This window comes from Notechis scutatus, chromosome 1 (genome assembly GCF_049901735.1).
Source record: "Notechis scutatus isolate UNSWTSFEM ecotype Mainland chromosome 1, rNotScu1.2, whole genome shotgun sequence".
In the NCBI taxonomy this organism is placed as follows: Eukaryota; Metazoa; Chordata; class Lepidosauria; order Squamata; family Elapidae; genus Notechis; species Notechis scutatus.
In genome coordinates this window covers 151,005,212-151,026,263 of record NC_142009.1, presented here as the reverse complement: position 1 = coordinate 151,026,263, position 21,052 = coordinate 151,005,212, and the positions used below count along the sequence as shown (strand labels likewise).

At 35.3% G+C, this 21,052-nt stretch overlaps 1 protein-coding gene and 1 long non-coding RNA gene across 5 annotated transcripts in view; one reads left to right on the top strand and one right to left on the bottom strand.

Moving 5' to 3' along the window:
* Positions 1-21,052, bottom strand: part of MACROD2 (mono-ADP ribosylhydrolase 2) — a 1,127,501-nt gene that overhangs the window by 777,094 nt on the left and 329,355 nt on the right. The gene's annotated exons all lie outside the window — the stretch shown is intronic.
* LOC148133041 (uncharacterized) lies at positions 2,809-4,420 on the top strand. The gene is made up of 2 exons (XR_015746242.1): positions 2,809-2,871; positions 4,340-4,420. It is a non-coding gene; the product is annotated as an uncharacterized LOC148133041 (long non-coding RNA).

Below are 21,052 nucleotides of genomic sequence, written 5' to 3'. Positions count from 1 at the left end.
TTTTGTCTCTTGAATAAATGCATGCTTACATAAAAAATATAAGGAACTTACACCAAAGAGAAGTGTTGGAAAACCACCAATCCTCTTGGTTTTTTTTTTCCAGAATTTTGCCTCTGGAATAGAATGTCACCAACTCTCATAAGAACAATTGTAATTTCTTACAGAAAATTGTCAGGCACTAACTAGAACCCTAAAATAATTTCAAGCAATACTAGTTTATTTAAAGTTTAACTTCTCAAACTGTAAGTAGCAGTCTCTGTGGCTCCAGTACAAGAGACAAACAATTCTGCTTTGTAAAAGCAATTGCAGTATTTAATGGAGTTGAAGGCTTCACAGTTTCAAGAAGTTTCTCTGTTAAATTATTTTTTGCTGTTTGGCAGCTTTTGCAAGATGTAGAGTTCCAGGACCAGATCAAGCAAAGTTTCTGCCTGCTTTTTACCCCTATTGAGGTTGAGGCGTTGCAAGTCCCATGCTAAAGAATAACAGCAGCTCTTCTGATTGTGCTGCCAAGCTGGCGAATTGCAATAATGTTTTAAAATCCACAGTTAAACAAATGCCCCAAATTTGGCTCTTCTGATCAGACTTCCTTTTGGGTTGGAACAAACCAAAAATTATCTTCATGGATTTAATTGCTTCCTAATGTTGAAAAAAATAGAAACATTTGAAAAACATTATGTTTGGAACACTATTTTTTTATCCTGTCTTGGAACACAATAAATATATGGGTCAAACTACAGTATTTCTATCACACTATCAAGTATAGGTAAAAGCTATTTTAGTTCAGAGTTGTAAAAGAAATTATTGTAGAGACATGTCAATCAATATTAGGTTGTATGGGTCCAATTTAAATATTTCCTTTTTTCATTGGTTTGACTAAATTCATAGTACACTCAGACAAAGACTATTATGTCTTGAACAAAAAAAAATGTTCAAGATAGCATCCTTTTCACACAACATAAGAAAACATTATACAGTGTTTACTTATGACATCCCTAAGGGCAACCCACTGACTTGAAGGAGAAGGTTATGCAGCACAGGCAACTTGTCCTCTGGAATTTGACATAATGATAAAGAAGACACTGCAAATTTTATTGAAAATTGTGGATCAGGATTTGATCTGACATTTCATTTTGTTCATCTTATCTTGCACATTAAGACTATCTAGGTACAAGCCTTTTATCTCCTTTTGTCTGTTCTTCTGCATCACGTGCAGAACTGCAGTATATGAGGCTGGTAAAATGAGGACCCAGATTGTTGGGGACAATATGTTAACTTAGGGCTGCAAAGCATGTGAAAAGATATATAAGTCTAAATGCTACTGCTACATCAAACTCAATAGTTGATTTGCTTTAAATACTTTTGGTCAGATAAATTACAGTACTAAACACTGATAACAACACAGGGTTGGTCACAAATTGTCAGATTTCTCTATTTTTCCTATCAAGCTAACATTCCCTTTTCTCTCACCTTATCCTAGTTCACTTCACTAAACACAGTGGTAAGTGTAAAAATGTATGCAGAAATGCCATACGTAATGGAACATTCATATTTCATGTTCCTGAGTTGTTATTGGGTTTTGGTTTTTTTTGATGTTTTGTTTTCTTTTGTTTGATGTTTCAGGTCCTAGATTACTCCCATAAGAGAAAAATGGAAATTAAAACATTGATTGATAAGAAAAAGATAACACCCACATATGGATAACTAATTATATTCCATGCACACTACCCATAAAATTGACCATCTGGAATTAACCTATGTCAATCCTGAACTATCTTCTGAAAAGCATTTCTATCATTACCTGAAAATTGTCACAGCTGGAATGGAGCCCATGGTGGCTGAAACTGAGCTTTTCCCGTTGACTTCAGCTCAGTAGGAATTGAAATCAGCTTTGGGATTCCTACAGAAAATTAAAATGTGCTCTGACCTGTATAATGAAAACCTTATACTTGCAAATTGCCAATTATTCCTAATACTTCTTTAACAAATTCATAGAGTTTTCATTAACATTCATCGTCAACTGATGCTAAGGCTATCATGACCCTCAAATTTTCTTTGATAAAGAAGATCTACTAAGGGGGGGGAGAGAGACATAAAATATAGAAGAAATAATGATTGCAAAATGGATAATGAAGACTAATCAAGCATCCAGTCTGGGAAACACTGATAAGAATTTAGCTGATTTCTTTCATTTTGCATTGTTTTTATCTGATTGCTTTGATGTTCTAGTCCCCAAACTTTCAATGACAACTACAACAAAACCTAGCAACTCATGGAATTATATACTTGAGGCAAGAGCAAAGGTCAGCAATCACCATTTCTACACAAAGAATCTTCATTTAAATGCAAATGTTAGCCTTTCTTCTCAACCTTTAAACAATCATTTTGTGGGGGTGGGGAAAAAAGCTACTAGTTCCAGTATATTTGCAGCATAGGAATCTATGGGATAATTTTATGATTTTATTTCAGTTTTTACATTACTCCATTTAAATTGTTATATAACACTGTTTGATTATGTTTCCCTATTGTTTATCAACTCCGTTTTGAAGACTAATCATATCTTTTTCAATACAGTACTCTGTCATAACTTCTTAGACTGGCATTCATCTGTATATATTTCTTCGTCCAATTCTCCAGTAAATAATTTGCTCTTTTGCTTGCAAGACATCTTTATATTTTTAGTATATGTTACTAATGGTATTAATCCTTAAAGATTACTATATATTCGCTCATGTAGGCAGATAGGGGTACAGTATTCTAGATTAAACTCATGACTTTTGGCCCTCTGTTTTTTTCAGTTGTGCCACAAAATAGAACTACTATTACTGGCTTACTTCGCTGTGGTGCTGAAAGTATAAATAAGGATCCTTCCAGGTAACTAGCCTTTCCATTGTCTATATTTTAAGAAGCAATATAAGTCTTTTAAATAAAAATAAACAAATCTCTTCTGACCTTGTAAGGAAAAAGAAAAAAGGCTTAAAGAGGCTATTCAGATGATTTACAGTGACCCAAAATGCAACTGGACTCACAGAACCTATAGATTTACAGCTACCCAGAGTCACCTTATAGGGAAAATGGATGGCATAAAAAATTAATAAATAAATAAAACTTTTTAACCAATAGCAAACAGTTAATTCAATTAAATTTATATCAGCAAAGGCTACTGTGTTATGTTCCCTTAATAATGCACACAAATGTTTTTTTTTAAATTATTTAGAAAAATAATTACAATTAAATTGGTTTGGATGCTTTAATTGTGACTCTATGGGGGCAGCATGATTTCCCACTGAACTGATAGAAAAAGACAAAGGCTGGATATTGAATATTTTTCCAATAGTGATAGAATTATTTAGAGATTTTCCTTAGGTTATTAATATTAACTTAACATTCTTAAATTATTTTAAACAGATATGTAAAATATTAATATTTTAGAGAAATCCCTAGATTTTCTTTAAGTAAATTATGGTTATCATATGGTATGCTTTAGCATGATGATTGGGCTTTTAATTTAATCTTTCAACTTTACTGTTGAGCAAATATTTTTATGGAATAAAGCAAATAAACTACTATGGATACAATTAGGAAGTACTTATGTGACGCTTTTGACATAATGGATGGGGGTAACAACTGTATTTTTCTTTCCTTTTTCTTGTTTGTATGGGTCCCCCCCCCCTCTTTTTTTTTTTTTTAATCACAAAGGAAGAGCGGGAGGAAGGTGTCAATAGCAGATTTAGGCTGCAGAAATCCTGGTGACCTACTTAGATAGCAGGTGCAAATAACTCTTCTTGTGGCCATCTGCTGATCATCTGAAATTTTTGGCCCAGTTCTGGTAGCCCTATTTAATAGCACTTCCAATAAGGGGATTTAGTTTAAATAATCTATTATTCTTCAAGCCAAATTAGAGTAGCTACAAACTAACCCATATTCTATTTTTTTAAGAAGTATTCTTCTGGTTGGTCGTGACCCTCCTAATGTGGGTTGTTTCTTTTTATTTGTAGGCCACCTAGAAGATTATATCAGACAATTCAGCAGGAACATATAACATTTTTCAAGGTGAGGGCGCAAATGCTCTTGGAATGGCACAACAGATAGTGCATTTCACAATATACATAGGGCAAGGATTTAAAAAAAAGTTGGCATAGCCAAGATATAATCGATATAATTTACCCAGCATTTAAATTTAATTAATGACATGCAGTTAATTTGATTGTTCTCTTTCTCTTTAATAATTTTTGTACTTTACATATGCTCACACAATCAACCACTTGAAAATAAACAAACAAATCTCTATATGATTCTGAATAGGGATTAGGAAATGGTTAACTCTTTTCTCTTTATGCAGCTTTCCCCTATGAAAATCTTACCCAGCCAGTTTCAGCTGCAGTGAAAATGAGGGCTTAAGAAAAATAAAGTCAAGAATGAATGGGTTCATGGGTGTTTTCTCAATGGATTATATTACCAAAGAAGCTGCTTACTACAAAGAATGTAAAAGTAGGTTGAACAGGAGCAGATATTATTTTTTAGAAGGTAAAAGCTCTGGAAGCAAGGGGTTGAAACTTCTCTCCCAGTTCCATCTTTTGAGATCTACAAAACTGCTGCATTGAAAAAATATCAGTAACTTCTAATAACTTTTTAAAACATACAAGGCAATACATTATTTGATGCTTCAAGGAGGAAAACTTTGGTTACTTGATTTTATTATTTACTTATTTGGCAAATGTTGGGCTCCAAACGGGTCAGAAAGCACCCAGAGCTGCCCACCTCACACGTCACTGAAGGACAAAGTTTAAAAAAGCAAAATAAAACAAAGTAGCCAAAAATATCATATAAATAATTTGTTAAAAAACCAAATTAAAATGATGAACAATTAACTATTAACTATTATATTAAAGTTTACTACCTTTTTGGGGAGCAGGTAGGTACAGGTAATCTTTAACTTATGACCATTCAATCAGCAACCATTTAAAATAATGATGGCGCTTATGCCCCGTCTGAAGTTCCATCCATCCCTGCATCTGGTCATGTTATCAAGATTTGGGTGCTTGGCAGCACGGCGTCCTTATGATTACAAGAGTGCTGCACCTCCCTCCCCCTTTGGACTGAGAGACCACAGCTGGTTAGTACCACCAGCGAATGGGCCTCCTCTTCTTCCCCCCACCTCCTGAGAGGCCTAGCTCTTTTCCCTGTCTGCCATATTCATATCCAGTGTGGTGAGGTTCAGCTAGAAAGCCAGCAAAGGAAATCTTTTAAGGGAGAGGGGCCCTTTGCTAGGGGAAGCCAAAAAAAAAACTTTTTTTTTGTTTTTTTTTTTTGCTTCCCCATAAAAAGTTCCCTTTGTTTCTTTTCTTTCCTTTGGTTAAAAAGCTAGTGAAGGCAATTTATCTCAAGGCTGGAAAGAACCTCTCTAGCAAAGTCAATCTTCCTCAAGGCTAGAGGAGGAGGAGTCCCATATATTGGTGAGTTTAGCTAATTAAGGCTTTCCAGCCTGTGGCAGGTTTCCATGTGACAGTGGCCTAGCTAGCTAAGACTTTCTGGGCCAGGGAAAAGACCCAGATCTCTCAGGAGTGATGGAGGGGAGGGTATGCAGCAGTGGGCCTAAACATTTGAGACTTCCCAACCCATGGCAGGTTTTCATATGCTGGTAGAGCACATAGGTGCCTCAAGGCCTCACCAATCTCTTGAGGCACCTATGCATGGTTGCTTAATGACACAAAAGGGAGAACTGAGATCGTGGTCATTGAATGAAGCAGTCACCTGGATAAGTGTCTCACTTAACAACCACAACAATTTACAATCAAAATACCAAATTCAATTCTGGTTGTCAGTCAAGGACTACATGAATATATTTTCAACTTAATAACTGGATCAATTAACTATTAAGCGAGAACAGACTGTTACAGAATGGTCTAATGTTTCTTGTACATCAAAATTTTAATATGATGAACAGTATTTCAGGCACTGCAGAACTGATGCAGCAAACTGTTTTACATAATCATAGTCATTATTCCTCAGAAAAGTAGCAAACGTTAGAGGTTGATTATACTGTTACTATGAAGGGGGACCTTATTTGTCTATGAACATGACAGTTTTAAGTTCAATGCAGTATTCATTCATCTACTACAAGCTGTGCAAAGTAATATCAAGCTGAAAATAACAAACTAATTAGTGGGAACAATGAAGATTCAATCTGGATAGTCTTTCTTAAGACTGCTCATTTTAAGGAATGATCTTTCAATTTTCCCTAAAAGCTTTCTGCTGCAAATTGTTACTCAAGATTAACTTCTGGATTACATACTATAAATAATTTAAGTTCTCTGAAACATTATATACTAAAGATTTCTCTACATCTCTAATATACAGGGGAGGGAAAGTTATGTTTACAATTTCTTAAATAAAAACACAACATCTGAACACTTCATTCTTTTTACAGCCTCAATATAGTGATGTTATTTTCTATATAGCTGTGTCTAGTAGATTCTATGAAGATCAAGATGCTGGATCATTGATTTGACCCAACAGGAATGCTCTAGTCTTCTCATTTATGATCTACCAATTTAAAGTAGATTTGTAATATAACTTAATGTTTTAACAATAAAAAACTAAAAATTCAAATTATTGGTCTTTAAAATTATTCAGAAAACAGTAGTGATGCATTCTAACAGGTTATGATGGAAAAAATAATTTCTATAGTATTTGAGTCATCTAAAAGGCTGTGAATAATTGCTTAGAAGTGCCAACACTTTTTCAAAGAAAATTATATAATTCTCCTCCCTACCACTAGAGAAGAGACTGTTTTAATTAGAATCTGGAATGTTTTTAGACCCTTTCTTATGGAATAATGGGATGACAGAAATCAATTCCTTTATCTTCTCTTTTTAATCAAAATTCAAGTCCTTTTTACCAGGCTTTTGATGTAGTTCTGCATAAGTGATTCACAGCAAGTAAAATGGCAAATCTGCTTTCAGGGAACATTGTAATTCATAAAGTAGGCTAAGTAATTCACATACTTAAAACTTCAATGGCATGTGCTTTTCTGTGAAACCTTGGAGAATTGAGCACATGGAATTTGAGTGGTGTGTATGTGTGTGTTCCAGAAATGATACTATTTGCAATATCACAATTAATTCAATGAATTGCTTACTCAGTCAAGGGTATAGTTTGGAATGAGTTACAGTATTAAAAGTATGTTTAATAATGCAAAGATGATTATCCGTTATTTAATGATGCTCATCATGGTCAAACTGATCTTTAGGGATGCATGCCTAAGCAGAAAGTGGCATTATATGAACTTGGATGGTCTCTGAAGGGCTAAGCATGGCATCATCAGACTATTACTATGATATAAGACTAATATAAAGTGTTTGGGCTGTATGTTAAGCTGTAAAGTCGGAAAACGGAATGCAGAAAGAAAGCTGGTAAAAACTTAACAGCAGCTTATTGCCAAGGGAACTACAGTTAGTCCTTCACATACAACTATTCTTTTAGTGACTGTCTGAAGTTGCAATGGCAATGAAAAAAGTGAATTAGGAACAATCCTTCCGACCATCGCAACACCCTTCCTGGGAAGTGGTTGCTTCACTGTAGTCCATCACAAAATATGTATTGCTTTAAATAAAACCCTCTGTTCAACAATAACTATTTCCCATCATTCATTTAGGTTGCTCTCAAATGGAGGAAGAAGAATATGCAAGCTACTGTAATTCCTCTTTGTTACATATATAAACTTTATATCATGTTATGCATCATTTTGTAGTCTTACAAGCTGGATGGTATAGCAGTATTGTTAATTTTAGTTAAGTCACAGCACTCATTCAAAACTGTAATAAGTTAGGCCTGATAGTTTGAGACAAGATACTTGCTTTAAATATATGCTACCTTGAGAGAAAACCAATTTAAAGTATGTCAAAGATCACAGGCAGATTTTACTTTGGAAAGAGAAAAAAAATTAATTACATTGTTCACCTTATTTTTTTTCCTTTCTTAATTACTTTTTTCTTATACTGTATTTTCCTTCCACTTTGCTTCCACAGCAAGACTACAAAATTAGCATAGTATAAAATACAAGAAACAATGAAATATTAAAGACAATTGATAATCAACAATAAAACTAAACTAAGAAACAAAAGAGCCTCCTCAAACAAACAAGTAAATTAAATAAATAAATACAAATACATGAGCAACAGCAAGCTGCTGTAGGTTCATGTTCTTCTCCTACAAGTTTATTGTAGGAAAAAAGATGAAACGCTTCCCTTTATCAGTTCCTAAAGAGAATTTAGCCTTTGGAATGACAGCTGCCAGGCCACTAGGGCAGGGCAACATTTATGAGGGTAATATTCATTTCTTCTCCTTTTCTGTTCTGGATACTTGCAGTTGAATGACCCTAACAGAAGAGTGACCATTCATGAGGAGTGTGTCAATTGTTTGAGCTTCAAATTTCTAAGCCAAACCAATTATGTGGAATTGGAGATTCAATTGTTTGGTAGCTTTCAGAGAACACCTTATTATAGGAAGAGATTCCACTGTGAAAAAACTTTTCTAAAAAGACCCCTGGGATAGGAACTTAATCCCATAAAGGTGCTTAAAGTGAAACTTTTTTAAAAAAAATGTTGATTACAGCTACAGCTGTAGAAAATCAAGGGAAAGGATATTGAACACCTGAAAAATGAACCATACTCATGCCCCAGTAATACTGTCAAGACATCAATACAATGGAAATTACTAGTGAAAGGTCTGAAAAGATCCCTTCAGTTTTCCAGCTTCCCACCCACAATATGTATTATGATCAAACAAGCAGCTGTCAAGTTTAACGAACATAATCATGTCCACTTCTGCTATTCATTTAAAATTTCATAATCAAAGCACAATATATGAATGTACCCAAATTATCTATTCTTAAAGAAAACCGAATGAGCTTTCAGTAAGACAATAATCAAATTCCTTTGTTAAAAAAAAATTAAATCTGAATAGTTCAGGTTGATTTTTTTTTAAAAAAAACCAAGAAAGTACATCAGCATGAATTCATTTTTGAAAAAAAAAAAAAAAGTCCTGCTTCCTTCCCCAAAGATGTGGGATCGTTTCTTTGTTTTTCTTCTGACAAATCTACTCTAATTTTTACAAGGACAAATATTTTATCATCATGCCATGTATAGCCCACCCTTTGCTCAAATCCCAAGTACATCGAATATTGACTTGATTCATATTTCTTTGGAGAAAACCCAGCTTTTGAAATGATAATGCTTATGATTTATCAGACTAGTTTTCTATGGCTCAGCTAGCTTAAGGGATTGACAGTGAGATACTGAACATTTCATTTGGGGGGTTTTATATTGGCTCAGACAGAGCCAGAAAATCTTGCTTATAAGATCAGCGCATTCCAGCAGGTGTGTATAAACCTGGCAGGCAAAAGCCAAGGAGTGTGAAATTGGTTTGGTAATTGGACAGAGAGACTAAGTGATTAAAAACAAAACAAAACAAAGCACCCTGGCTTGATTGCCACCTGAAAGGGGCTTCACAATTGGATGGGCAGAGAAGAAGCTTGGCTATCCACCCAACAGCTTCCAGTTCTCCCTCTCTCTTTTATGAAATGAGGGCTCTAGAGATACTACTTTATGCTGTACTTTGAGAGATTTGAAACCAAGTCAAACAATTTAGGGTATTGGAAGACAATCAAAAATAGTGTTTTGACTACAGCAAAAGAAAATGAAAAGTAAAATGGGTATGTATCTTTTACAAGCAGAGTATGATCAACACAAGCAAGCATTAAGAAAAAGGCCCATTGGCATCGGTGAACAGGAGTTGCCATTTCTAAAAACATTCAAATGAATGTTCTACCATGTAATTACCATTTCAGAAGGCAATCTAAAACAACAATTCCAGAGCAATTTTCTTACCAAAGACTATCTATTGTGGGTTTTTCAGTGATAATTTCAGTTGCTAGCAATTTCAGTTTAATTTAAATATTAATTTTCTACTTTTCTGTTAACCACTCCCTGAACTTTCATAAACTATGGCTCTTAACAATGGAGTTGGATATAAATAGTAAACTTTGCTGTGGATGTCTTTTCACAATGCTTGGAGGCTATAGCAGCGGTGGGATGCTACCGGTTCTGCCCGGCTCTATAGAACTGGTAGCTCTGAAGAGCAGCAGACACAGAACGGGTTCTGTGTTTGATGCTGTTTGGCCCACCTGCCCGCCTGGGCTCTTACCTGTCCTTTATTTCCTGCTTTTTCAACCTCAGCTGCTTTGCGCTGCACAGCTGAGGTTGAAAAAGCAGGAAAAAAGTGGCTTTTCAAATGCCGTGCATCCGCACACAGCGCTTTTCCGCTGTCGGCGGCACAGCTTAAGGCTTTTTACACACAAAAGCATGCATGCACGCGCAAAACATAGTCACCGAACTGGTAGTAACACTGGTTGAATCCCACCCCTGGGCTATAGGGATATGGATGGGAAACCATATGCTTCAATTGAACCCTGATAAGACAAGGTGGCTATGGGAAGCAGTACACCTGAGAATTTATCATCTTTGGTCTTGGATGGGATTGCGCTGCCCCTGGTGCATAATCTGGATCAGGGATATCAAACTCGCATCATCATGGCATCATCACAAGACATATCGCAACTTTTTAAAAAAACAACAACAACAACCAGGCATGCGCCTGGCCAGCATGTAACATCCAGCCTGTAACATCGAGCCATGAGCTTGACAGCCTTGATCTGGATATTTTCCTGGACTTCTGCTTGAGGAGCAGGTGACAATTGTGATAGGAGGGCCTTTGCTAAACCTCTTGTGTACCAGCAATACCCCTTCCTGGATCAAGAAGCCCTCTTTTCAGTCACTCATGCCCTAGTCATCTCCAAGATGAACTACTGCAATACAGTCTGCCTGGGTTCTACCTTTGAAGAGCATCTGGAATCTGAAACTATATGCAGAATGGAGCAGTTCAAGCAGTTCTGCCCCCCCCTCCCCCCCGGGTTATACATGTAACACCTCTGTTATGATAGTTTCACTGGGTGCCAATTTACTTCCGAATCCAGTTCAAAGTGTTGGTTATCACTTTTAGAACACTTCATAGCAGCGGTCGCCAACCGGTGGGCCACAGCCCACTGTGGGCCATGAGAAAATTTTGGTGGGCCACAGAGAAATCTCACCCCCAGAGCACCCCCCACAAAGCAATTAATCCAGGCTGCACAGAAACACAAGGCTGAGCCACCCAAATGGCCCGCAGGAACCCTCCCCAACCACTCACTCCTTACCCGGCAAACTTGCCTGCTAAATTGCTATTTTTCCTTTTTCCGACCATCATTTGTTCTGCTGTGCCAGATTTAGATTAGCTAGGAAGCAGGAAATGGTTGGATGTCTTGCTTTCTAGCTAGTCTTTAGATCTTCGGCTCTGCTTTTAAGCACAGCCAAACCTCCCTTAGGACTGAAGGTTCTGTTATTCAGTGCAGACTCAAGGCAAGCAAGTTTGAGAGACTGAGCTAGCCGATGGCAGATCGATCGATCACTGAATGATTCTGTGAGCAACTCAATCTGCCTGCCTTGCCTGATTTTGGGTAAAAGTTGCTCTTTTTTAAATAAAAAAAATCAATATTTACATGCATGGCGTGTTGTGAGTTAATTTTGTGAGTTTGCTTACAAGCAATTTTTATGTGACAGACTGAGCAAGCCAATGGCAGATAGATAGATTTCTGAATGAATCTGTGATTCTGTGAGCAACTCAATCTGCCTGCCTGCTTTACCTGATTTTGGGTAAAAGTTGCTCTTTTTTAATAAAAAAATCAATATATAAATATTTATAATATTTACATACAAGCCATGCCCAGCCATGACCACCAAGCCACACCCACAAATTAGGCCACAGCCACAGAACCAGTTAGTGGTCCCTGGGATCTAAAAGGTTATCTGAGGAACTATCTGTCCCAATTACATCCACCCATCACACCTGGTTAGGAAGGGAGGGAATGCTGCAGATCACGTCAGTTAACGAACTTCAAGTGGCAGGATCTAGGATATGGATGTCAAACTCACAGCGTCATGTTGCAATGTTTTTTCCCTTTGTGGAGCTGGGGTCTGCGCGTGATGCATCCGGCCCGCGGGCTGCCAGTTTGACACCCCTGATCTAGGATCATCCTTCTCTGCTGTTGCCCCTGCCCTTTGGAACATGTTACCTCCAGAGATGAGATTTGCCCCCACTCTTCTGGCTCTTCTGAAAAAGATTAAAAGCTGGCTCTCCCCAACTAACATGGAGGGCTGTTATGCAATCCTGGGGATATCTGGTGGCTTGACGGTGATCTCTCTGCTCCACTCACCTTTTATAGCCTTTTTAACTTTTAACTTTTATTTTTTTACTTTTAACTTATACATTTTAATCTTGTTTCTAAGTTTATTTTTAATTGTGCTTTTAATATTATTTTATAACATTATTTATAAACTGCCCAGAATTATTTTAAGTGAAATGGGGATTGTACAAATTTGATAAAATAGCTTATGGCTAATTAAAATACTTGATAAAATGATTATTTAATTAAAAATTAAAAATTATTTTTGACAATTTAAAATATAATCCCTTGCAATTTACTAAAAACAAAAAAAGGAAAAAAAAAGGAAAAATTGCCAAGGACATGGAAGTATTGAATCAAAGTTTAATTTAATTCCTGAGATGCTGCCATAGGAACACCATTACACATGGTGATTAAAACTACCAACTAGAATAAGCCAAAGATTTGACATCACATGCAAGAAAGATTGATAAGCATTAATACAAATCAATCACTTAATGAACCTCTTTTAAATAAATCAGGTCTAAGATAACAGAGGGAGTGTGATTTTTCTTCCGTTGAATTGTGTCAGATTATCAGACACTGCTTGGAAAAATCCTGGTCATTTTCTTAATAAGGATTCTTAGTAGTGGTTTGTGACTGTCTCCTTCCTACGGCTAACAGAACATGACTGGCCCAAGATAATCCAGCTGGCTTTATCCCTATAAGGCAGGACTAGAACTTCTAGTTTCTAGCCTGATGCCTTAACCACTACACTAAACAGGCTTTCTAACATATTGTTATGGTTAAATACTGCTCAAAACAAATTACCCTCATTGGTATGTACATGATATACAGCATCTCACAATACAAAGGCATATCTCCTACTCCACTGGTAAAAATAACCAACACACTAAAGTTATCCAATTCCTATCAAACTAGTGGTCAAAGGCAGCAAAGGCCTATTTACAAATTAATAAATATCTTTACTGTCAAGAGTGAAAGCACTACTGTCTCTCCAGGAGCATCATGTATCATACTTCTGGAACAATTACAAAAAAGTGTTCTGCCCTCTATTCATCTCCCCTCTTTTTAATTTGGTTTTGTTTTGTTTTTGTCATTTTCATAAAATTGGCAATATGGGAAGCATTATGGGAAGAGCCTTGGTGGCCCTTCTTCCCCAATTGCTCAGTTTGACTGTGTGACCAGCTCTTGAAAGAGTCCTGGTTGTGTCAAACTTCTTCCATCTGAGAATTATGGAGGCCATTGTGGCCTTAGGAACCTTCAGTGCAGCAGACATTTTATTGTAGCATTCCCCAGATGAGCCTTCCAATACTGTCTGATCTCTGCTGACAATTCCTTCTACCTCATAACTTTTACTCCACTACAGTATGCATTGACAGTTGTGAGGCCTTTTATAGAGCGGTGTTTATAGGCCTTTCCAAATCATGTCCAATCAATTTAATTTACCACAGGTGGACTACAATCAAGGTGTTTAAAAACATGTCAGCAACAATCAAAAGAAAGGGGAAGCACAGGAGGTAAATTTCACTTTTTGTTGCAAAGGATCTGAATACTTATGCCAATGTAGTATTTCAGTTTTCTCTTTTTAATAAATTTACAGACATTTCTAAAATTGTTTTCAGTTTGTCATTATGTACTGAGTGTATATTAATGAGAAAAAATGAATTTCAAAAACTGGAAGAATCAGGCTGCAGCATAACAAAATTGACAAAAGTAAATGGGGTCTAAATACTTTCTGAATGCACTGAACATCTCTCTGTCCTTGTCCATAGAGAAAAATGACAACCCTAAAAACAAGGCAGCTATTAATCATTCTTCATTTATCAATATAGCCAGGTGTTCAGTGAAACCCTGATCTTTTTGATAATTCCTGGCTTTTAAAGCTATTAACAAAACACACCTGGGAAAGTTTTCCCCCTTAACCCTTTCTCAACACTTTGACAAAAACACAGCTGCTCAACAGTTAATTTCAAATATAATTGCCAAATTGCCACAGGAACAAATCATTTGGTATGTGTACTTAAGGAAAAGTAATAATTACCCAGGAATAGAATAACCACATTACAGTCTTTTAAATATTTTGTAAACATTTTGAAGGCCTACTCTTGAAAGAGAAAACATGGGATATATTTTTGTTTTAGCTTCAGACCATTATATGTCTATACAATAAATTTATTCAGCACTAAAAGTTGTTATCCCATCTATCCATCACTCTTCTATACTGAAATTATTCATTTATTGTACTTTTTTTTGCATATCAATTGCAATTTTCATCCACTGAAATACTTAACAGAATGATTGCTTTAAGGCCAGTATCCCTTTTAATGCAATTTAATTCCATTATCCAATTTGCTTGAAGCATTTTGCTAAGAATACTGAATAATGAAAAACACTTCAGTCCATCTTGTCACTAACTAACTTTAGCTTTCTGTTTAAATCTTTGTTTCTGACAAAAATAAAGCATGATTGTATCAATACTCTTAAAAGGTATTTTGTTGGAATTAAAGCTATCTATAGTAAGTGCAATATTTCACTGTTTTTCATATATTCCACTGAAATCTAATCTCAATGAGTTCTTTTATCAGCTCATGAAAAAGAAATATGGTGACAGTTACAAAACTAAATGAGAGGAAGGGGGGGATGGAAAAAGAGACTAATATCTGTTTTCTCAAAAACATGTTCTTCAGTTAAATGCAAGATCTGCTCCCCACAAGTTTCATAGCCATGTAGGTCTAGGGTTGCTTCTCTAACAGAATCCTCACAAAATGTAGTGAGAACATAAGTCACAGAAATACTAGGGCTAAATCTGTATTTTTCAGATAACAAGATAATTTTGTTGCTGGGCTGCAACAATCTAACCCAATCATCCCCTCAATTTCTTATCATAATGGCATTATAGGAACAACAGTGAAGATTAGAATCACTGTGAATGTTCAAACAACACTTATTTGAGCTGTTTAAGATTTTTTTAAAGTTCTGCTAGAGTGTTGCTCTTTCTAATTAACATTTCACAAACTATACTTATTTCTTATTGTGTTCACTTTTAGTAACTGGAAATTAACCCCATTATGATTAATTATGAATTGTTATCAAAGAAAATATTATATAATATTTACATTCTACGCAGGGCTACCCTGTTTGTCACACTCTGTGGTAATTTGCTAACTTTCAATTAACAGTTCACACAATAGGGAAAATATGTTTTGAGCAGAGATTGTTCATATGGTAATAAAACTAATAATTAAAGAAAATGAGGTTATTCGCAGTTACATTGCTTGAAATAATCTTGTGTCTTTAAAAATGTCAATATATTGAATTTCGCTTCAGATAACTTCCTACTGCACTTTAATTCTCCCTATGTCTCTAATAATTCATTTATTTTGCTTACTCTGCAGTCAAAATCATGGTTTCAATTTCTCAGTAATAGAAATCTGCCAAAGGCAAACTTCCATACCATAACCTCAATTATAGCTTACAAAAGAGAATTCTTCACTTATTTTCTGCTGGAGTTGACACTTCACCTTAAATGAAAAATCCTATAGACTATTGGTTGACAAAAATACAAAGAATAAAGGACTATATAACAAAAGGGAAAATTTAAACAAGATTAAGGAGTAGCATTTTACTTTTTGTAAATACATTCCTGCTGTTCTTGTAGACTGAAATATAGTGCATAATTGTGACTACATTTGCAAGTAAATGAATTGATACACAACCAAATGTAACATTTGCCTCAATATCCATCCATATGGGGATATTAAAATAGTATTTTTTTCAGTATGTATTTCAAAGCAGATACATAGAAATTTTGTTTTATTGGGTGAAAAAATGTTAGATAAAAAGAATCTGCAGTTGTAGATAAAAGACAGCATCATCATCTACTTATATTGATTGAGCATTAATTCATACCAGATGAAACTAAAACAGGGCTTCTTGAAAACAAGTTGCACCAGATATATTAGCAATATAGAATTATACATTTGAGGGGAAATAAAATCAATCTAAGCAAAATGCAAAATGCAAAAGAGGGGTCAAAGGTCATATGGAACTTGCAAATTTTGTGCACTGTCAAGGGCCATTGTTTAATACAAAGGATTAGAAAAGGAAAACAAATGCATAGAAGATATAATATTGATTTTCTCCATTTATCTTATTATAGAATCTAAGACAGAAATGAAAAGAGGAAAAAAGCAAATCTGGTCCAGGACAACTACAAAGAACACCTGCATAAAGCAGAGCACAGTATGTCACAACCAAAAGCCAGACATCCTGCTAAAAGACAATAGTAGATTAGGCAGCTACAACTAGCAAGGGGACCACAGTGAAGGAATGAAATAAAACCGAACTAATCAAACACCTCTTACTAAACCATTGATAAAAAACAGAAGCGGTTCTTATTTTTTCAGTTTTCTTTTCCTTTCTGATTGATGTTTCACATGCTGCAGATGTAATTATGATAGATGGTTGATTTATTGATATTGAACACATTTCTAGCTTGACACAAAAAAAAAAATCTCTAAGAAATTAGGATTAGTGGATCTTTAGGTGATACTCCCCGAATGGCTGCATGTTGCATCAGATCTCAAACATTCCAATACTATGACATACAGGTACTCCTTGACTTACAATCTTTCATTTAGTGACCATTTGAAGTTACAATGGCATTGGAAAAAGTGATTTACGACTGTTTTTCACACTTATGACTGTTGCATAATCTCCATGGTCATGTGAAATTCAGGTGCTTGGCAACTGGTTCATATTTATGATGGTTGCAGTGTCCTGGAGTCATGTGATCACCTCCTGAAACCTTCTGACAAACAAAGTCAATGGGAAAGTCATGTTTACTTCGCAACCGTGTTATTAACTTTACATCTGCAGTGGTTCACTTAATAATTGTGGCAAGAAAGGTTGTAAAATGAGGCAAAATTCACTTAACAACTGTCTTTTGTTTAGCAACCAAAATTTTGGGCTTGATTGTGGTGGTAAGTTTAGAACTACCTGTAGTCAACAAATGAATAAGCACTTCACAATTTACTGTAATACATGACCACTGTTGTTATTAATGGTTTCTAGGTGCTAGGTGCTTAATTAATGGTTCCTAGGTGCATCTAATTATGTTCTAGTCCAACTCTTTGATTTTATTAAAATTGTTTCTAAGTAAATAATGAAAGGTAAGCATTTAATGCAGTTATATCAGGTAGTTTATGCTTGTACAATTAGTTAATTGTTCCATTACAGCTATTAAGCTTTACATTTCAGACTCAACATGCTGATTTCTTGATGGCCAAAAAGCTGTTCATCTAAGGCAGAAACTATCTTGATTCTAGTTTATGAACTACATTTATCTTGTTCTTTTTCCATTTTACTTCGACAGTCAATCTTCAGGCATATTTCCTCTGAGCAGGGCCCTCCAAGAGTGTTCTATAGGCAATATTCATAACCACTGGACATATACATAGAGCTCATGGAGGTTGGAGTCCAAAATACTTAAAACCATTTCACTATTATCTCAAATGCAATAGCTGCTTTCTGGCATCTCATTTTTGGCTTTGTGAGGCTTGTGCATAGACCTAACATAGACCTAATATTGGCTTCAACCCCCTGAAAACTAAAATATGCATACTATTATAAGGTTCATAATAATATAGTTATTATTCAAGCATAAGTTCTCAAATGTATGGCAGCTCAAATGAACACCACAAGCTATAACGCTCAGATTTGCTTGATTTGGCAGGTATCAAATCAGGCATTTATGCTGAGAAACTTTAGAGGCATTGCTAAAGTGGTGAAAGCCAAGGAACAATACTCATATAACATGCCCACACAGAATATTAAGTCTAGATCTATTAAGGCTGTGCGTTAACTGTTGAAATTTCACTTGTCATCATTCACAAAGCTCAGTCTTATGTATGATCAGCAAATTTCACAGTCATGAAGCAAATTGCTTTGAGACAGTGGGAAGAAGCATTGGAGGTGTTCATATACTAAATGGCTGCCAGACTTGGCAAACATCTCTCTAATGAAAAAGAATCAATATGAACAGACAACAGTGGTGACAAGCACAGCTAGATTCTACTTAAGAAAATAACAGACTACTCCAAACCCTCCCATCTCACTTTTTGAATTGTATTTTTCTCCTTATATTACCTGTGAAATTAAGGAGATTCTTTGTGTGTCAAACTGCATTGTCTTCCATCCAGAGTTTATCCAATGGAAAATTTTAAAAAATGTCTACCAATTTGCAGAATCATTACATCATGGAGCTGGAAGGAATCTTGGAGGTCACGTACACCTACTCCAATTTCTCTTCAGTGCAAGGTATGCAGTATTAAATTTTAGTATACAGCATTCTGCAAAAGTGGCTATATAGCTTCTGTCGGGCTCTGAGTTCACCCAGAGCTCATCAGCTCCAAATATGCCTTGCAGCAAGTCAGCTGGCCATGTCACCTTATCTCTCCTGCTGCCAGATCTGTACTTCTGCTTGTGTGCTGCAGGGCTGCTGGAACTGGCTCTTTATTGATGTGGTGCATATTGTTAAAGGGGGTTGGGGCACATATAGGTGGTAATTAGGACTTAGGTTAAAACATGGTGAAGGTGGCACCAGGTGGGGATCAGTTAGTGAGGGTCTGAATAGGGTAGAGATGTAGACATGTTATAGGGTTAATAGCATTTAGGGATAATGGGTTAGGCGTGGCCAGAATTAGAACTGGATATAGGCCTGGGTGTGGTGGGGTGTGCCTCATGATAATGGTGATAAAAGAAAAGGGAGCAAACTCAAACCCAACTCTAATCTTGCCTGGCTTTTAGCCATTCTTGCCTGATTAGAGTATTTGTTGTTTGATACTATATTGAATAAACCATCATTGTTCTAAAGAGGAGCTGGAGTTTGGATTCATTTAAAGACAAATCTTCAATACTCAAGGACTGGTTGAGAGCTTCTATTTAAACACTTACTTTACTTACTTACTTACTTACTTACTTACTTACTTACTTATTTACTTACATCCAGCTATTAGCTAATAGCAAATATTATAAAACCTGATATTTCTGTGAATGTTCTCTTCTCCAAGATGGTTAATATTATGTATGAATATTCTAAAGGTCTCTCTCAATTTTCCATATAAAAGCATTCTTCCTAAGCTGACATATAGTATGTCCCAAAACAAGATATACTGTAGAAAACAGGATATATTTTTCATAACCTCTTTGAACATGTGAGGGATAATTTCTCTTGCACATAGTTTTCTTATACCACTGTTAACAATACAAATTTCATTATCACGCAACTCAGCTTTTTTTTTTAATTAAATAAAGATTGGGTCCATGGGCCCAATATTCTTATCCTTCCTCTTAGATAAATTTGTATTTTTCCTTTCTGCCAGAACAACCAGAACCACCACTAAATTACTATGCAAGGTAAACACAGCAATTTATATGCTGAGGAGAAATAATTGGATGGTTTTAATTAATCTGCAGTCTTATATTCCTTACTTCAGTTCAAATGCAATGGTTAGTATTCAGTCTACAGTACCTATTTTTCTATTTCTGCATGGAAGACATGAAAGATGTAATAGTTAATTGTGCAAATTCTCAAATGTTACATTTTGCTGAGGGACCAAAAAAATCCTTTTCTTAGGGAAATTAAAAATGACTCTAAATGCCAATAAGCAACAGCTACCGTGTACCCTTAATAAGGTAAAGTATAGTTTGTTTCTCACTGTAATTTAAATCTGAAAAATTGTGGAAATAAATCTCCACAATGTTAAAAAAAGAAATGGTTGACTTATCCATTAAAGTGCTGGTGCTGGTAGAGCTTGGTTAGTCATTGAAAGACATATTTTTTAATCCAAATGTTCATAATACAATATACAGAATAACATAATATATGGTTTAAAAGTTACTACTTCCATTAATTACAGATATAATGAATTGAAGTGGTGTCACAGTCTATTTTTGTTCATTTGTCTACATCTAAAACTATTGTAACAAAAATTACTCTTTTCTCTTACTTACTGTAAGTTCACTTAATTCCAGTGAACTTCCCTTATATTTTAGAACACACCAACAAAGAAAGAACAAAGTTGCCTTTTCTCTGAATAGAATTAATAGCAAATATTTATTTCAATAATGGCAAAAAATTGGCAAATATTTTTTCTATTAACCCCTGGTCTCTTCAAGTTAATGGATTTTTGCTCAAAGATCCATAATTGGTTCTTTTCACCTGCATTCCTAAATTCTAGTAAACCATAGAGTAAAATGTATGTAACTACAATAATACTGAATCATCCTTATCTGATAGATTACTTCCAGGCTTTAAATTTTTGTTGTTACTATTATAGTGGTAGTTAATTAAGCATCAAAGATTTAAAAATTTTAATCATATGAAGAAATAAATGTGAGGTCACTTATTTTTACATTAGTATCTCTAATAAAGCAAAATCAAAAGTACAGAGTTTCTTACAATTGTAAAGAAAAGCTATCAATAACAAAGAAAAGGGCTGGACATATGGATATGCAATTATTCAGATCAAGACCATGAACATATTTTTTTCTCAAAATCTAAACAGCTACACAATCCTACTTGGCCACATCTGATAGCTGGGGCATTGCCACTACAGGAATCACTATCCAATCTTGGATCTCCAGTTTTGCCCTTACCCACTCCATGTCTTTAACCAAACCTTTAAAGCTGAAATAAATGCCTATACAGATTTCTTCATCTGATTTATATACAGAAAGAGGGAGTATTTGATTCTCCATGATTACATTACA